We start from the raw sequence: 17,117 nt of genomic DNA on the forward strand, positions 1-17,117 counted from the left end.
TTTCCTAAAACAGGAAAGTCGAGAAAAGCGGAGAAACTACAGGAGTGTATGCGCGGCGCGGGGTCAAACTTTCCGCATGATTGGTTTCCTTCCCCCTCGCCACTCTGAGGTGCCCCGTTCAGCGAGCACCCCCCCCCCCCCCCCTTTCGTTCGCGCACTTACTTGCTAAAAATGATCCCGACCTTTTGCTCTTGGCGTGCGCCTGGGAGTCTGGCTGTCGCGGCGGCTTCGATGGCGTCTCTTGAGAAGCTTTGAAAATTGAGTGGCGGAAGTCTGCCCCCAGGGGGCGCCACTGCCGTGAAATGAAATTGTCTTAGCTTATAAACTTTATCCTGCCATTTCATTATCAGCAATAGCTGATAATGAACACCAACTAGCCCAACAACTCACCCTGTTGAAATAGCTAGAGAGCAGCGTTTTAGAGCGAGGACTATCTGTCTGGATGGAGGAATAGGTCCTAAAAGTTTGTTTTTGAATGATAATTTATTAATTCACTCAGTGACTACGGCGCTCGGCTGCTGACCAGAAAGGCGCGGGTTCGATCCTTGCCGCGGCGGTCGAATTTCGACGGAGGCGAAATTCTGGAGGCCCGTGTGCGATGTCAGTGCACGTTAAAGAACCCCAGGTGGTTGAAATTTCCGGAACCCTTCACTACGGCGCCCCTCATAGCCTGTGTCGCTCTGCGACGTTAAACCCTCGTGTAAACCAAACTTTCTACACTGTCTGTCTTGAATAAAGTGAGATGCTCTGCACATTTAATTTGGTCGTAACTCCTTGCAGTGGTACTAAGGTAGAAGTATCTTATTAATGAACACACGCCTGAACTCAATAACACACACAAATTCCATTACACCATTGTTAAATTATTCGACGCGTTTTCAAAACTAGCGCCGGCCTGTAAGGAAATATAGTTGGGTGACTCGCAGCCCGTGACGCCGTATGCGCCTCTTCCTGTAGTTTCTTCCTTTTTTTTTTCGTTTTTGATAAGACTGCAGCCGCCCTGTATATGGTCAACCGGAAGAACAGTCACTGCGGCGGGGTGGGGGTGGGGGGCAATAACTGGTCTAGCAGTTACCTATCTTTCCCATTGTGTATCCTTCTCTTCGTATTGCGGCCACATCTGGAAGCATTTTCCGCAGTGCTCCGCCCGCAGGTACTGCGCCCTAATAAGGTTCGCGCTGTCTTGCCTACGGTGACGACAGTATCTTTAAAGGCATCCGTCACTGTTATCACTCCGTCCAATCACCCTCCCACCACAACGCCCACTCTTCTTCGTAACAGCGAGAGAATAATAAAGCAGAGACCCCTTTCTCTACGTCTGAGGGGACTGCAGTCTATCCGGATTTCAGCCCTTCATTCAAACACAGATAATAAGGAGCAGAGGCTCGTCTCTCTCCCATTTTTTTCTTCATCCCCGCGAACAGGACTGTCTCTTGTCCATCGGGACTGGAGGCGCGGGCGTGGTTGCTTTCTTCGTACCCTCCTCTCCCTCTTCCTTTCCGGTTCAAGGTAACAGTTCCGGCGGCGGTGCGCACGGCGTCGCTATTCGCCTCTCCTTCGACGAAGTCCGACGATTGTCCCGGACGACGATGAAAATCGCCAGCCACTTTCCTCAATGGCGTCCACCAAAGCTAGCGCGCGCCTGCGCGGACAGGCCGTTTCCGTATCTCCGGCTGCTGCGGGCGATGCTAATTTCTCACCGTCTCGCGCCTTCATATATGCTTGCATTCTCATGCGCCCCGCCTCGGGTCGTCCAGGTGGTGGACCGCTCTCTCTCTCCTACGTTTCCCTCTCCCCGATGTGATCGGTTTGGGCGTGGTCGTCTCCGAAGCAGCGCAGAGTCGCACCCTGGTCGAAATTTCCGGAGCCCTTCACTATGGCGTCTCAAATAGCCTGAGTCGCTTTGGGACGTTAAAATCATATAAACCAATAAACCAAACCAGAACACTAGCGGATAATGGCGTTGTACAGCAATCTTATTTTAGCACTTAGCTCAACCTCTGCCCTTCGCAGTCACGCCGGGCAACGAGTCTACGATTGGGGTCGTCGCTTTTAAAACACCGGTAAGCACGCCGGAGGCATCAGGAAAGGAGCGGGTAACACGAATAGGTCGTCCGGACAAGGCCGTCCTCGCGGCGACGACGTCTTCTCAGAAGTCCGACCTCCGCGCGTCGGCGCACTGTATGCACGACACATGCGCTATTCGCAGTCTACGAGAGACACCTGCGCCATGCACTGACGCGGCCCCAATCTCTCCGCGGCATCTCCTCCGACCTGTCCGCACGCTTCTTTGTCGTCGACCTTGGTCCCAAACTCGCCCTTGGGCGACGCACGAGTGTGATGAATGTCTGCGTCCAGAGGGGCGTCTGTGCTGCGGACGCCGCGATTTGCGCAGTGACAGCCAGCTGCACGAGGCGTTCCAGACGTCGGCACTGCATATAAGCGAAGCACGCGGGAAGCTGTGGCGAGACGACGTCATGCGTGAGGGTTGCCGAAGCTTCCTTTGCTGTTGCGCTGAGGGCATCAGGTAGGGAGGCATGCTCGCCGACGGGTTCGGGTGGACCGGTCGTACCACCCGCGCGATCTTGTCTGTTAACTATCCTGTGCCTGCCGCGGTATGCGTGTTGTAAGCCGGTGCGTTTGTAGAGGTCCTCAATGGTTTTCGCATTTTAACGCGATAGCGTTAGAGGCCCCGTTCTCCAGAAAATCCACGGTCGGCATTGTGAGCGAATCATCACGGACTTAGCTCTGGCAGGTGGTCCCCACAGAACAACCTAGGAGGCAGGTGGGCCACTTAGGTCACGTGATCTTGCAGCGTCATCGCAAACTGCCCACCGGATAGTGAGAAAACTGCCCACCGTGGCAGGTGATGATTGGCCACTCCGGAAGAGAAACCTGGGTCGCACAAGCCCACCGGTGGGTGGCAGCACCTCCCATCGCAGGGGAGTTGTGCATCGCTTAACCGCTGCACCTCTGCGCCAAGGGTGGGACGAGAGCTCCCGGGGATCTATGAATGTAATGTAGAGAATGACCTTCTGCATAAGTGGGAATTAAATCATTACGGTATCGCGTCATACCCTTAAGGCGGAGCTTAAGCGTCCACCTGCAATTTTTTCGTCCAGAAACTGCGAGGTATCTGATGTTGGTTCGTGACTGCTTGTCGATCAGCTACGAACTGCGAAACGCTGGAGTGCCTGTTCTTAATTTGAGAATTGTTGAGTCGGAGCAGTGCATTACAGTGCAGTTTATTTTACGATTGTTATATCCATCATCGCATAATTTGGTAGACGTCCCTGTGTGGCCCTGTTGGGCATGATCTGAAGACGCGTTCAGCAGACGTAGCCCGAGCTCTTTTCTTAAAATCGCGTCACTCAAAATACGCGCATTTCATTCAGCATTGAGGTTTCTGTCGTTACCTGTAATATGCAGGCTTTACAGTATGCAATTTTTTTTCTTCTGCAGGCGGTATGGGAAACTTGCGCTGAAGTTTGCGGTGCTGATTGCAGCGCCATAACACAGCGCCTAGCGGTAAGAGCAAGCAGTTTTGGGTAGTACTATTAGTACTTTTCCGCGCCACCTTCAGGCGCTTATTGGCGTGAGCCTCCGCGCTCTGTCGAAGGCGCACGTGCCGTGCGTCAGCTATCTGGGCTACGCCGAGAGAAGCTAGGCAATGAATGCTGTCAGCCAAACGCGGGTATCTAATCGCGCAGAGTGTGTTCTCGCGTTTGCAGCGGCCCCAGCGGCTGACAAAAGCAGTTTTGAGTCACCGAATGGAACAATTGCAGTGCCACCTTGGCAGCGCAGGTTCCCCATGGGAAAATTACTGTCGTCTGGAGCGCGGAGATTAATCTTGCCCCTACTAGAGTTCGCGTCGAAACATCCTGCCAACACAATTCAATCACATCAGCACACTTGCATCGGACGGACAGTCTACTATTGTGAGAAAAATTAAAAGACCCCTGCCAGCGCGTGCCGCTCGACGCCAACAAAGCACGCCGGCGGTTTAGCCGAGAGAAGCCTTTTACAAGGCGCAATTAGGGATGCAAAAATCACGCCAGTTAAAAGATTTGGCCGGGCGCACCTTAATACACGCTCAGCGAGCGGTGCATCCGTCCTTCACGAAGCGCGGAAATTCGCGTGCACAGCATATGCCCTGGTTACAACGGCAGCTTCTTTTTTTTTTTTACTTTTTTGCCCCTCTCCCCTATGTTGCACACAGAATGACGCCGCCGGCCACAACAGCTGTCCCACGACTCTGCGTGTTCGGGCTGTGCAGATTCGGGAGCGACAACCGGCGCGGGCCGAGCCATTTAAGCCTCAATTAAGCGGGGGGAAATGCGGTCGTCGTTGCGAAGGGGAAACAGCGACGTTCGGAGTCGCTCGGTGACCGCTGCATACCTCAGCGGCGTCGCATTGGGTCATTAGTGCCAAGTCACGGCACCGCCGGCTCACGCGTGGCTGCGTGCTCTCTGATCGGCTCGCTGTACGTATTACACTGCGCACGCGAAACGCGCAGATATGACGAATAGCGACGACGTGGACAGCGGCCAGTGTTGCTTGTGTTGCAAGCGGCGTGCCTCAGTCGGAGCGGGTTTCGTGTGCCATGACAATGCGAGCTTGCCGTCTTCTGGGCAGGCGGCTTCACTACGAAGCTGGTTGCCCCGTGATTCGATCAGCGACGGTGATAAGCGGCGATTGAGACGTTTCGTTGGGACGACTGCGATTTGTGCTGAAAGAAACGCAGAACGAAATCGCCGCCTGATAGAATGGTAGGTAACTTTCCGCGGTCCGCGCAGCAGTATGGTTCCACTCGAAACGACGCACTTGGAACGGGATTCCTAGCACTCTGACAGGTAAGCTTACATTGTCAAGCTATTAACTTTAGCTGTAAAGCATAGTCACAGACGAACTTTCATGTGCTTGGTAGAGGTCCTAGCAGATTAATAATTTTGGGGGTTTAACGTCCCAAAGCGATCGACTCGGGCTACGAGGGACGCAGTAGTGAAGGGCTCCGAAAATTTTGACTGCTTGGGGTTCTTTAACGTGCGCGGACATCGCACAGTACTCGGAACTCTAGCATTTCGGCTCCATCGAAATTTATGCGCCGCGGCCGGGATCGAGCACGCGTCTTTCGGGTCAGCAGCCGAGCACCGTAACCACTGAGCCACCGCGGTGGCTAGCTGATTGAATCGCCACGCTCTCGAACGCGAATATGTTCGAGAAATTAAAGGCTCACTTCAAATTGTACCTCTTAATTGCTTCGGTAATAGTCACTTTCAATTAATTATTCTTCATCGTTGTATTGGCCCTGTGCGGGAGTTCCTTGTTGAAAAATTGCTTTTTCTGCAGACATCAAGCAAAAATTGCTGCGTTTTCAGACAGACTGTGCAAAACTTTTTTTTCTTTATTTCATTGAACATCGCGTCTACTTGAAGGTGCTCCTGTCTATGGATTACGCTCGCGACTGGTTCAAATGGCGCTTTTATAAACCGAGGGACACGCAGCAACCACGTGACTTAACCCCCTTATCTTTTTCTTCGAGTAGGCGGCCTTTCGGATTTATTCTTTTGAACCGGAAGTCAACACTCGAGCTAGATACACTGGATGGTCGATTCCAAAGTGGGACGGCTCACGACAAACAATGAGCGGCGGGATCCATCTTGCCCTAGTTCGAAAGTGTGGTCTTAGCTATTTCTGCGTTAGCCCGGAAGCCGAGATTTCCGCTTACGGGGGTACACATCTAAACTCCCTAGCTTCCTTCCGCGCTCTGAACTTTAACGGTGCTACACCTGATTGGCTGCGTATAAGTTTTAATTTATTTAGCGCCTTGTTAATGCGAAAGCATTTCTAGGATATGTCGGCGGGGTCGTATCACCAAAACGTGTCCGCATTGATTGTGACGTTCTCAGAGGAGGTAGCATCAAACGAATGTATTCTGATCGATAGAGGACGATGTGAGGATGATGCGAAAAAAATTGACGTCAATAGAATGATCAGTTAATTAATTATTAATATTTAAAAAAAAACGTCGAAATAGCGCGGACGTCGATATTGTGAGTGGATGGGAAAACAGCCGTGGACGGCAAAATAGGCAGAGAAGGGAAAATGAAGTTGGAAATGGATTGAAATGTGTTCGATGAGGGATAATTAATCGAACAAAAAGTTCGATTGCCATTGTTTAATTAGTTGATTAGAAACAAAAGCGAATGGACGGTTGAATAGGTTGTATGGGTGTATAATAAGTGGACGGGACAGCAACATGGCGCTAAATTTGAAAGGCGACGAGTTTCGAGGAGGCGGCAACGCCTTCGCATTCCTCCAATACGGGTAGCCGCAGTGAACTCTTAATTTTTCGAGTTCTTATATCAAGTGTCAAGCGACGAAGGTCCGTGTCGACTTTGCAATGCGTGTCGACTTTGCAATATGCTGTGATTCGATACGACAAATACAGTCGGGGATAAAAGTCTGTCGACCACGTGTTCCTGAAACGAAACCAATAGCTCTGTTATTAGCCGGCGGCTGGAGACCGCACTTTTGTAGATGAAGGAACAAAATTTTGATTTTCACCTCCACAAGTGTGGTCTCCATCCGCTGGCTCATAGCAGAGCTATCGTCTTCGTTTGAGGAACAAGTGGTCCACAGACTTTTGTCCCCGACTATACATCAATGTGTATACTGTATTCAAGCCTATGGGTGTATTTGAGTGGAAATACTCGATCAGTTGTCGGATAGCTGCACGCAGGTGGTACGGTAATGAGCAATTACTCCGTTCACCGAATTTTACTCCACATTAAGAGATTATACCCTGAATACACCAGACTTACACCGTTCCCGCTTCGATTCGTTGAACAATTCGGACTTGCCTCGCCAGTTGTTAGCCGTCGTGGTTAGCTTAGTTGGTAGAGCGACTGCTCAAGACATGCGGTGGTCCAGGGTTCGATCCCCGGACCGGGACGAATTTTTCAACTGTGACGTTCCTGAGAACGCTGCAAAGCTTTCATTTGCAGCTGCATTGGTGCGCTCACATGGGTGATAGTGATCGGTTACTGTCATAATCGAAGTTTTCCTTTGGCGACTCTGCTAAATACGTTGCACAAACGCTGGACGCGCGGCAGAGTTGAGCTGCATGTGAGTGTCGATTGGGAGGAAGGTGCAAGATTCGAAAAGCTTTCTCGGGCTTTTGTTTCATTGCTGCAAGACGTTCAAAGAACTTGGAAGCTGATGCGAGCGAACAACAACAGAGGCACATGGTATGCGTTGGCCTCATAGTATAAGGTCAAGTCAGAGAAAGAGGTTAGCACGTATCGAAGAATAAACATGTCTTTATAGCATCCTCTTTGACATTGAGAGCAGGGTGTTGGCATGGTTAATGCATATGATGCGCACTGACAATCGGGCGTCTGTTAGAGCAGCTGAGTGGGTACCAAGGGGAGGGTAACATAGTCAAAGGTAGCAAAGGGTCAAATGGAATGACCACCTCAACAAATTTCCCGGGATACGGTAGTCGCCGTTAAAGCAGAACAGGATTGAGTGATCAGAGGTCACTGGGTGAGGTGTTTGTCCTCCTGTGGTGATGATGCGACCACGCATTCGTGTCACTTCTAACGCGCTAGTGTTCACACTAAGATTCAATTATATCCTTGAGTCTGCTTGGGATTAAATCTAACCATGGAAGATGTCAGGTAAAAGTAGCAAGCCTGACATATGCTGTGGAATTGCTTTCATCATTACGGACTGAACAGAGCGATGTAAAAATCTTTCAAGATTGAGACGGGACCCATTTTGCAACACACGCAGTTAACGCATCCCGAAAGCTTGAGGCGACTTCAGGGCCTTTGAAACAAGACTCGTGAAACTTCCAGCGCTGTTAAGAGCGAAGTCTGATCGGACAACTCGCGTCTAGAACGGAGGCGCGATTCAGAAACTATACGGACAAGGAAGTCGCGAAGCGTCGACATATTGGAGCGCGAACGAGCAAACAAACAAAAAAAGATCCCTGCGGGGAGCACCTTGTCAGGAACAGCCAATCAGCTTTCACCGTATGCGGGTGCTAAACCGAGAACAGCTGACGCGCCAGAGAAAAAAAAAAAGTGGATCAGAGTCCCAGGCACATATCCCACAGCGGGGGGATTTACAGACGCACAGCGCGGAAATTGCTATTCTCGTTTCCACAGCGCGAGGATTACACCTTGACGCCCTCTGCTGGCGGCGCTGTCGGCAGCGCCTACGGCAGACAGCGCGTGCTGGCGTCACACGTCGTCGAAGACACTTCCTTCTCCTGCAGCTGCTGCCTTCGTCAAGCGTCACAGGCTTCGCTCAGTTTTTTTTTTTTCCATGCCCTACAGTGTAGCGGGTATACTGTGCGGTTGGCTCTCGGCGTTCGAAGCGGCCGGCCATCAATCTTCGGTGAAAGGTTCGCCGGGTATCGCGAGATGGCTCGGAGAGAAAGTGAGCCGTGTATAGAACAAAAGAGGATAGAAAGAAGAAAATAGAGAGGGGGGGGGGAGGAAGGCGTAGCAGCGTGGGAGCTTCGCCAGAGGCGAGCTCTCGTGTTCGAGACTGCCGCGAGCCAATCAGGAAACGCAACGCGCTAAGAGCTTAAACGGGCACCGTTATATATACGCTTTCGAGACACGGGAACGAGTAAGAAAGAAGTGTAGAACCCAGACGAGGCGTGCGTTCTCTTTTCAGCCTGCGAATAAAATGAGCCTTTAAGCTCGGTGAGGATGCCTTGATTCGTGAGACTGCCCGGGTTAACACTCTTGAAGGAAGCGATGGACCGGTCTAGGGAGTTTTTTTTTTAGTTTTTTTTGCGGTTTCAAGAAACGCCAATAAAAAGCTACTCCATTCAACGAGCTAAATCTCCGCTAGTGTCAGATTGCTTGAGTCACTTCGTTCTTCTTTTTTTTTTTCGAGCTATATAGTACGCCGTCGAAATGAGGAACACGCTAGTGCTAGAATCAGCTCTGCCGGTTTTGAAACTTCACGCCAGCACAATTCACTACCGCCGACTGGGTGCTTTCCTTGAAGGCCCCCTAGAGACAAGTAATGTATCGAGCTCAGGCACCTAGCCAAGATTTATTATTTTTTTTTTCGAGAGGTGCTCGGTGCGTACTCGTGTTTAAGGAGGCGGGGGGGGGGGGGGGGGGGGGGGTTGGAGGTGTAGCATTCCCGGCATGAGCACTGCGAATAATTTTTTGCACCCCCCCACCCCACCCCATCTCCCTGCATCTTGTATACATGGCCGATCGGGCTCCTAAACGACTCGCTGTGGATGACTGTTGAGAACTATAGGGTGAATTGCAGCGGTACCCCGAATCAATGTGTGCGACTCCGTCTCGTTGATGCGTACCGAAGTCACTTCTACGAAGGTGCCGTCGTATTTAGTTAACGCCTGTAAGTTTTTACTGCTGCAAGGGTTCGAACCAACAACCTAGCTTACTAACAGAAGGTCTCTCTCGTCGCCGAGACACTGCTGAGTTGGCAGATGCACTGAAACTTCCTCGACTAGTTGCTGTGCAGTTGTCGTGGACGCAGTTTTAAGTGCAAACACGTTAACATAGAAAGACAAGCAGTGCGCTCGAATTATAAAGAAAATACTGACGAAGAAAAATGATGGCGCTATATATATGATATAAAATGATGGCGATATAATATATATATATACTTATATATAAAGAAACCAGATGGTGACGATCGTATCTGGACCTTAGTTTCGTATTTTAGTGCGGGGCCGAAATTTCCTTATTCCGCTGCTCACTGGCGCCCATTTCGACCACCAGCGGAAGCACCTGCACGTTCCCTTCTCTCTTTTAGTGCGCATGCGCCGACGTGTGCACATTTAAGTTGATGGTCCTCGGTCTGGCGAATAAAACTACTCGCTCAGCCGCTCTCAACAACCTTTCTTCCATCGCTGACCTTCTTTCCTTCTTAACACCTTTATTACCCCCCTGGGCCTAGATTCGTTTAGGCTTTGGCAGTAATGGGCTCTCCAAATATTTTCTTATCGGAAAGGCGACAACAAAGAAAAGCAAAGCAGCGCCAGTTTATTAGCGGGCGTTACAAAGTGTGCGAGTACATTTTACAAGCCGGTTAACAACCACGCGCTCTCAAAAGCAGGCGCCCGAGTATACTTAGCGCGGTCACGCAGGCTCAACAAGGAGCGCCGGTCACGATCAGGAAAAGTCCGGTTCCTGGCTCTCCGCGCTCCACATCCTTCCCTGGACACAGCGTGTCCGCCCAACACGCTTTCACCAGCGGCGCCTTCATGCCCGGCGGCTGAAGCCGAGGTGTGAGCGCGTGAAATCACCCTTCTCTCTCTCTCCCCCCTCTCTCCCTCTCTATTCCTCCTCCCCTGCTTCCCCTCTCCCCTCTGCATTTCGCCTGGAACGGCTTTCCTCTCGAATGCGCCCTTGCGGTAAATGGGCCAAAATGTACGCAAGTGCTACCTTTGTCTACCCGTGTTCTCCCGTGCCCTGTGTTAGAGAAAACCGTGCAGTGTGATGCAAGCTAAGCTGTATAGATTCGACGTTACCGCTAACCAATTAGGCGTTTGTGATTCATCGACGTCGTTTTGTGTCGCTTCGCTGGCTAATCATGATTGGTCACCGCAGGAGCGACGAGCCAATCAATCTACGTTCTTTTACGTGTGGACAGCTTTGTGGGTGGGACTCCTAATTGGTTCGAGCTTAGCTTGTAGCCTCCGTAGACGCTGCACGGTCGTTCGTGTGAAGCGGGGAGGATAAGGACGAGACGGAGTAGCCGTGAAGGTCTCTCCGTTCATTGTCGACCTCCTGGCCGCCTGTGGCCCCCGGGATATCATTTATGGGTGTGATAGATTCGCCATTTGCCTTGAGCGGCCTTGAGCGGCCTGGGGAATGAGCGTATCGAAAACGGGTCAAAGGAGCGGGATCCTAAATAGCGGAGATTCCAAGCTAGCGGGGTTGACCACTGGTGACAACAGCAGCGATTATTATACCGTAACGAGGTTGGTGTTATTTTGTAGCTTTGTTTTCGGGATGTGGGCCTAAACCATTCTCTGTCGTAACTTAGTCTGCGTCGGAGGTTGTGCCGCCGCCAGCCCCTGCTTCCACCCTGTCATTCTCTCGGACTCAGCGGCGCTAATGCCAGTGGAAGACACGCACTCGAGCGTTCGCGTTAAGCGTGCCGTCTGCAGTACTGATGACGATAAATTTTTATGGCGCAAGGGCATCTGCGACGAAAGAGCGATGGGGAGTGTTGCCGAATTTCAGTGCGGACGAAATGCAAAAGCACCCGTGTACTCAGTTTCAGTGCCTTTTAAAGAACGCCTGCTACGGCGTCGTAATTAATCCGGAGATCTCCTCTACGTAAGTCCCGACACATAGCCCCTCTCCCTTAGATGTTGCTTCGGCTCGTTAAAATCCAATGTCTGTTAATTGGGCTTATGGGTGCCCGATTTTTGCCTTGAAAGAAGCCTACAGGTCTAGTAATCATGAAAATGAGTTTAACTCTAGCGCGCAGCGTTAATAATTAATTACAAACGATTTTGTACCGGCAGTTTCGGTCTCAGTCGCGGCGCTAGCGCTGAAGTGTACCGTGACGTCACGGTCGACCGGCCAACCTGGAACACCACACTATTGATGACGCCGGCCTCTCCGACAAGCCCTGATTGTCGCTGAGAACTATCGCTAGGTTCGATGACGTCACAACAATTGGGGCAAGTGCACCGTGGCGTCATCGGATGCGGGCGGAAATTCCGAGCGGCTCCTCGGACGACGTTGAAAATCAAATTATGTTCCACATAACACCTGCGACCGAATCTTGATACAAGGCATCTCCTTACGCCATGACACAAATCATATCGTTTGTACCTTAAAAAAATGGTCTATAGACGGTCTATAGACTTCTTATAGACTCTTTAGCCTTCCTATAGATATTTATTTTTGTCTATTCATAGTGTATAGACTGTCTATAGACAAAAGTCTACTAAAAGTGCATGGCCATAAATCTATAGATTGTCTAATGTCTATGGGGAACTTGCGCTGAAGTTTGCGGGGCCGATTGCAGCGCCATAACACACTGCCTAGCGAGAAGAGCAAGCAGTTTTGGGTAGTACTCTTAGTACTTTTCCGCGCCACCTTCAGGCGCTTATTGGCGTGAGCCTCCGCGTTCTTTCGAAGGCGAGCGTGCCGTGCGTCAGCTATCCGGGCTACGCCGAGAGAAGCTAGGCAATGAATGCTGTCAGCCAGACGCGGGTATCTAATCGCGCAGAAGGTGTTCTCGCGTTTGCAGCGGCCCAAGCGGCTGACAAAAGCAGTTTTGACTCACCGAATGGAACAATTGGAGTGCCACCTTGGCAGCGCAGGTTCCCCATAGGATTTGTATTGCCTATAGACTGGTCTGTGGGGTTTGTCTGTCGAGAGTCTATAGAATTTATAGACATAAGTCTATGTACATTCAATAGACTGTCAAAATAAATTTGCGTAAGGGGTTTGCGTTCGAAATTTTGTCTGTACTCGTTTAACCGTGTTCCTTATCCCTTCCCCCTTTAACCTCTTGTCGTCAAGCGTTACTGCTGACGTCACTTGCTGCAAAGGGACTAAGCCGCTTACAGAGAGTTGGATAGAGGAAGCATACAAAACGGGCTCCCAGCCGCCCCCTCGGGTTACGTAAAGAGAGGTATCTCTCCTCCCAGAGCGCAAGCATATAGACCTGAGCGAGCTACAGACAGGCTTGTGCGCATGCGCCCGGCGAGCCGTCGTCGGTTCAGTGCGTCTGGGTCAACGGCGCAGGAGCCTTCCCGTTGGAGCGAGCCGGCGCACACTCCGGCACATGTGTGCGCGCGCGTATAGCCCCGAGCACCAGCAGCGAGTACTACTTCTAAATATAAGCCCTGCCACGCATGAATCGGTCTGCCCGGTTGTCCCCACGCGGGGGTTCGATCGCCGATGCTAAAAGTAGCCGTCCAGTGTGTGCGCGTGCGTGTGTGTGTATGTGCATACTGCTCACACCCGGCCCTAGTCAAGAAGTAAGCAAGCAGAGAGCGTGAGACGTCAAAGCTGAGCCAACGCGCCTTTATAGCTGCAAGGCGGGCCGGTAGTAGTCCGGAGGGGGGAGTGATCGCGCCGACCGGGTTTACGCACGCGTGTGGGGGCTACTCCTGTGTGCTCCCGGGGAACGGACATCCTGATACACTTGGGTAGCCGCGTCGGTTGTAAGGGGGCTTGCGTTGTATAGCTGGACACCGGGAAGTCGTTTGGTCACAGCAGCTGCAGCCTGGTTTCTCTTCTTGTTTTGTTTTTAAATTTTCAGCGCTGTACTAGCTAACGTGATCAGCGAGGGTCACGTGACGTATAGCTTGGCCTGGCCCTTCTTGGCCTTGGCGTAGGCACTCTGTCGCCATCTATATCACCCGCTTCCCTCAGTAAAGAGTGAAACACCTAGGATTTTTTTCCTTGCATTTTTCCTTTTATATCCTCCAAGTTGGCGAGAAACAAGCTATATAACGTGGAAGCTTTAGAAAAGCGAACGTTTCTCCGAACAGTGCCTCTTAAAAATGGCCTCCTTTATTTTATTTTTCTCGTGCGAGGAAAAACTCGTGGAATGGTTATACAGCGGTTAGGAAAGACCCATTAGGGTAATAAGTAGCGCGAATTGTTAATACGGAGCAAACAGCGTGGATTTAGCGAGCGAGCATGGTCTTTATCTGGAACGGCGACTCCGAGTAGCTCGCTTGAGATGCAGAGTTGGGATCTGACAATTAAGGTTTCCTTCGCCAGTAATTGGAGTCTTTGCGAAAGGAAGATAGAAGGGGTTTCGCGTTATCGCGGGAGAGAGCCTGCTTGTGCAGTAATCTCTCTCCTCCCCAACGGTCGTTGAATTAAACGTCTCCACAGTAACCCTGCTTTTTCTTTTTTTTCCGAAGTCCCGCAATTTACGTACCTGAATACGATACCCATTATCGTCTTAAAAGCATATATACATACACGCTGAAGTTAGCGAATCCGCATGCAGCGCATGGCTCAAAAGCCTTTCGAAGCGCGCGCGGGTTCCCTACAGAATGAGCGTGTTTCTTTTTCTTTTTTTTAAAGTTTCATGTACGCACAATTTTCTCTTAATCTGGTTCTAGGTACTTCTTGAACCGTTCATCCTATCTCGCATGCAGTACTCAAGAAGGAAATTGGATCGCTTAGAGAACTTGCTTGGTGCATTGCGATGGCCCTGGAAATTTTGGCTTCTGTCATATGCAAAATTGTTGTTTTTTTCGGCGCGCGCGCGGCTACACAGCAGAAAAAAAAAAACTGTTCTCGGTTCCATTTTCGCGCCCATCTGCAGCCTAGAGCAGCGTCGGGTGGGCGAGGAGTTGCCGTATCTTGAACGCGCACGCACGCACGCACACAAGAAGCGAGGCTTAACTATAAAAATCTAAAGAGACAGCTGTTGTCGGGCCGCACGCGCGGAAACAACTCACAGACGGTACAACCGAAACCGGTCCTTCTGCTGAAAAGAGAAAGCCAAAGGCGTTCCCGCGGCCTCTCTCGCCTGCCTTCGCCGCGGGTGCTATCCACGCTGCTGGAGCGGCAGTACCACTGAAAGACAAAAGATGGCGCGTGGAAAGGAGACTGGACGGAGGAGAGAGGTTAAATACCGAAGCGGAGGAGGAATTCCGGTCCTCTCTGTCGTATACGCCCTGCACACACCCCAGTAAAAAAAGGAGGGCTCCTCCCTGCCCCCCGTGTAACATTGCGCAGGGGAAGAGAACACTGGGGCGGGGAGGGGTTCGACAAAAAAGAAAGAGAAAAAAGAAAGGATGGCGACGGAGACGACGGCACGCTAGATGACACTACTTACTCCCCGCCGAGTTGTGCCTCACGTATACAGAGTGGTGTATATGTGCGTTCATCTGTGGCCGTATCTCGCATCTCCCTAAGCCGCCGCGCTCTGGGCGACGCGAGCGATAGACCCGGGGCAGGCGGAAGCGGATACCGCCGACTTTTGCGCGGCGACAGACGCGCCGCGGTGTGCGGGCTGTGGCAATGTTGGTAGGGCGGGTGTGCCCGCGAACAGTTTCACGATGGAGGCGGCCGATTGTAGGGAGAAAAAAAGAAACGGGACCAGAGCGGTTTGGGGGGAGGGAGTTTGTTCAGCGGAGGAACTGAGCGTCTTCTATTAAGCATGCGTCGCACACACGATTTCTTCTCCCAGCGAGCGAAAAGGTCATCGCTCGGCTGCAGGTGTCGAAGGGTGTTTGTCGGTCAATAGACGTGCGGGCCCCGATGTTGGGGGAAAGGGCGGTTTGGCTAAGAACGCGAGTCCAGGTTGTTATGTTATTCGCGTGAGCGGAGCTTTGCAGGTAGGCTGAGTTTCAAGGGAAACACCTTGCTGTGTTTTTCTCCGCGTATAGGAGTGCCTGCCTTGACTCTGCCTTAGGAGCTCGTGAAGCCATTTGTCACAGCTTTGCTCAGGAGCGCCTCTATCGGCTTACTAAATGCGCGCTCGCAGTGGTTAGACGGAAGCTGGCGACACATTTTGAAAGCGCGGTGAAGAACTGATTTAGAAGATTCGCGGATTTTAGAGGTGTTCCGGACCTCAGCTCAATCAAAGGGACGCGTATTTCCTATTGAGTCTATACGAGCAACTTTTTCCCTTGTTATCTTAAGAGGCTAATCTAAATGGCTCAGGGAAGTCGCGGGATCTCTTCGTGCTGTCGCTTAACTTTCCTACTTGCGATAGCGCACTGCAGTAAAACTTTGAAAGAAACGGCACGCTGACTTTGAGCTGACGTAACAGACAAGCACGAAAGGAAGTGATAAGTTGGCACGAGGACGCACGTTACCTATCCGGGACCTTTCTCTATACACCTTCGCAGCGCGAGGAATATCGGGTACTTGCTGAGGTTAACCATCAGAGCTGTAAATGCAGTTCACCATGAACTACGAACATCGCGGACGAAATGGCAAACTGTTGCCCTACGAGAAGCACTGAATTGAACTTTGAGCGATAAATATGGTTCAACAGATAGGTACCTTACTAGGACGAGGTTCCTTACGGAGGCAGAACTGCGCTGCAACCTGCGGCGCCGGATCAAGCTTTGCGCAATGGAAAGATTCTATCTCCCACGCACATTATGTAACGCGCACAAACCCTCGACGCGTACCCCCTCAGCCGCGCACCCCGCCGGCTCTTCAGCTTCAGTCCCGCTGGAACTGTTATCCGAACCCTTGGAATAAAACGCGACCTCCACCTGTCACCGACGGAGCTCTTGACGCATTTCGTTTGAGGGCAGTCATGGACAACTATTCAGCTAGCAGAGCTACACCTCCCGATATCTCCACATTCCGTCGAAGACAGCGTGCTGCTAAGCGAAGCTCTGCGTTGGGGTTCCATATGTACAGACACCAGGGCCGCAGACCGCGCGTAGTCGTACCACTCGACGAGTCACATCACAGCCAGCGTGGGTACCTACCGTTGGGGTGGGGGGAGGTCCCTTCTCCGATGAAGAAGATCTCGGGGGGATGCGACGTCGGGCACTTGAGCTCAGCTGCGGCGACGACGACAGTCCGATATGAGTGGCGGCCGCGCGCGGGCAGTAGTAGTCTGAGTGGAGGGGAGAGATACAGGAGGGGGAGGGAGGGGGTCGCTCGGCCGAACCACCACGCACACACAGTGAAGGCAGAGAAAAAACCCGGCGGCAGGCAGGGAAGGCGGCAAAGAGAAACGAGTCGGCGACCAAGGAGGAACAACTATGCCACATGCCTCCGTACCGGCGCTTATATACCTCCTCTTTCGCGGCGAGCTGCCCTAGTTTCGCCCTCTCCAGCAGGTGGGCTGCTGCTGCCTTTCGCTTTCGACGCTTGTGCTCCGTCGTCCGCTGGCCCACATCGGCCCTTCTTCGCCGGCCCGGTCGTCTCTTGGCAGCAGGGACGGTGGGATCGCTGGGAAGGAACGTTGCCGCCGCCCTTCCGTTAGCTTTGCCCCGGTGTTCCCTGCTGTCCTGGACAATGGGGCCAGGCCCTGAGTCCGGGACAGTTGCAGTGCAACGCGATATGCAAACCTACGCAGTGCGGGCCCCGCCTTTGGCTCGAGTCTACCGCTGAAGACTTCCTGTATACTGTGTCTTGTGGAGGTCTGCGGGT

General features: G+C 51.9%; 1 protein-coding gene across 1 annotated transcript in view; it reads right to left on the reverse strand.

The window, feature by feature from the left end:
- Positions 1–16,713, reverse strand: part of LOC144111297 (uncharacterized) — a 33,079-nt gene extending 16,366 nt beyond the window's left edge. The window contains exon 1 of the mRNA XM_077644546.1: positions 16,448–16,713. The gene's annotated coding sequence lies outside the window, so the exon portion shown is untranslated. The remainder of the gene's footprint in view (positions 1–16,447) is intronic.
- Between the last annotated feature and the right edge of the window lie 404 nt (positions 16,714–17,117).

Source organism: Amblyomma americanum, chromosome 11, assembly GCF_052857255.1.
Source record: "Amblyomma americanum isolate KBUSLIRL-KWMA chromosome 11, ASM5285725v1, whole genome shotgun sequence".
Taxonomy (NCBI): Eukaryota; Metazoa; Arthropoda; class Arachnida; order Ixodida; family Ixodidae; genus Amblyomma; species Amblyomma americanum.